The sequence below is a fragment of the Durio zibethinus genome, unplaced genomic scaffold, assembly GCF_047325235.1.
Source record: "Durio zibethinus cultivar Kanyao isolate XHJ-2024 unplaced genomic scaffold, ASM4732523v1 HiC_scaffold_3, whole genome shotgun sequence".
Classification (NCBI taxonomy): Eukaryota; Viridiplantae; Streptophyta; class Magnoliopsida; order Malvales; family Malvaceae; genus Durio; species Durio zibethinus.
The window spans coordinates 4,805,737-4,808,236 of record NW_028323044.1 but is presented as its reverse complement, the minus strand read 5'-3'; positions in this window follow the sequence as shown (position 1 = coordinate 4,808,236).

Here is a 2,500-nt window from a genome sequence, read left to right as displayed (position 1 = left end):
GCCGAGCGTGTGCCAATGGTGGTCGAGGCAAGCGCCCGCACCAGGGCCCAGCGTGTGCCGATGGTGGTCGAGGCAAGCGCCCTCACCAAGGCCGAGCGTGTGCCGATGGTGGTCGAGGCAACCGGCCGCACCAAGGGCCGGCGTGTGCCGATGGTGTTCGAGGCAACCGCCCGCACCAGGGCCCAGCGTGTGCCGATGGTGGTCGAGCCAGGAGCCCGCACCAAGGGCCGGCTTGTGCCGATGGTGTTCGGGGCAACCGCCCGCACCAGGGCCCTGCGTGTGCCGATGGTGCTGGGGGCAACCGCCCGCACCAGGGCCCAGCGTGTGCCGATGGTGCTGGGGGCAAGCGCCCGCACCAGGGCCCAGCGTGTGCCGATGGTGCTGGGGGTAACCGCCCGGACCAGGGCCCAACGTGTGCCGATGGTGGTCGAGGGAACCGCCCGCACCAGGGCCCAGCGTGTGCCGATGGTGCTGGGGGCAAGCGCCCGCCCCAGGGCCCAGCGTGTGCCGATGGTTATCGGGGCAACCGGCCGCACCAGGGCCCAGGGTCTGCCGATGGTGCTCGAGGCAACCGCCCGCACCAAGGCTCAGCATGTGCCGATTGTGATCGAGGCAACAACCCACACCAAGGCCCAGCTTGTGCCGATGGCGGTCGAGGCAAGTGCCCGTACCGAAGGGCAGCCTATGCCGATGATGGTCGATGCATGTGCCATCACCATGCGCCATCATGTGCCATTGATGGTCGAGGCCTTGGCCGAAGTTCGATTTTGAGCCACGGTGCCCATGCTTGGCTCCAGCATGTGCTGGTGCCGCATTTTTTTCACTCGGGACAGCATCGCCGGAGCATCGCCGGAGCATCGCCGGAGTACCGCCGGAGAACCTGACCGGCGGCATTGGGGTTCCGGCGATTGGGAGGGGGGCCGGGGGGGTGTGCGCACATGATGTGCGATGGGTGCTGGTACTTGGCCTTGTGTTGGCCCCCTATCCCTCATCAAACCTCTGAGAATTCACACCCCCTTAAAGAGCATTTGAGATTTTACAGGTTTGCTACCAGTAGCCGTTAAAGTGTCTGAAATGGGGACACTTTTTTCAAACGGTCACAAAATCTTCTCTACTTCGAGTTTTTAGCTGAATTTTTTTGTGCATGCCAACAAAAATAGAAGGATCATGCCTACAAAATTTGGGGCCAAAAATCCTTATAAAAAAATTTTAAAAAATCCCGAACCGCAAAAAGTTTCGAAAATCATGAAAAATAGAAAACGAGTCATCTTCCAACGAAACTTCACGTGAAGGCTTAGGGGACCATTGTATGAATTTACAAGCCATAAAAATGGCATTGGCACGGCAGAAATTTGAAGATGTGCCTAAACCCACCAGGGCCCAGCGTGTGCCGATGGTGCTCGAGACAACCGCCCGCACCAGGGCCCAGCGTGTGCCGAAGGTGCTCGAGGCAAGCGCCCGCACCAGGGCCCAGCGTGTGCCGACGGTGGTCGAGGCAACCGCCCGCACCAGGGCCGATAGTGTGCCGATGGTGCTCGAGGCAACCTGTCGCACCAGGGCCCAGCGTGTGCCGATGGTGATCGAGGCAACCTGCCGCACCAGGGCCCAGCGTGTGCCGATGCTGGTCGAGGCAAGCGCCCGCACCAGCGCCCAGCGTGTGCCGATGGTGCTCGAGGCAACCGACCGCACCAGGGCCCAGCGTGTGCCGATGGTGCTCGAGGCAACCTGCCGCACCAGGGCCCAGCGTGTGCCGATGGCGCTCGAGGCAAGCTCCCGCACCAGGGCCCAGCGTGTGCCGATGGTGCTCGAGGCAACCTGCCGCACCAGGGCCCAGCGTGTGCCGATGGTGCTCGAGGCAACCTGCCGCACCAGGGCCCAGCGTGTGCCGATGGTGCTCGAGGCAAGCGCCCGCACCAGGGACCAGCGTGTGCCGATGGTGGTCGAGGCAACCGCCCGCACCAGGGCCCAGCGTGTGCCGATGGTGGTCGAGGCAACCTGCCGCACCAAGGCCCAGCGTGTGCCGATGGTGCTCGAGGCAACCGACCGCACCAGGGCCGAGCGTGTGCCGATGGTGGTCGAGGCAAGCGCCCGCACCAGGGCCCAGCGTGTGCCGATGGTGGTCGAGGCTGCCGATGATGGTCGAGGCAACCTGCCGCACCAGGGCCCAGCGTGTGCCGATGGTGCTCGAGGCAACCGACCGCACCAGGGCCGAGCGTGTGCCGATGGTGCTCGAGGCAAGCGCCCGCACCAGGGCCCAGCGTGTGCCGATGGTGGTCGAGGCAACCTGCCGCACCAGGGCCCAGCGTGTGCCGATGGTGGTCGAGGCAAGCGCCCGCACCAGGGCCCAGCGTGTGCCGATGGTGGTCGAGGCAAGCGCCCGCACCAGGGCCCAGCGTGTGCCGATGGTGGTCGAGGCAACCTGCCGCACCAGGGCCCAGCGTGTGCCGATGGTGGTCGAGGCAAGCGCCCGCACCAGGGCCCAGCGTGTGCCGATGGTGGT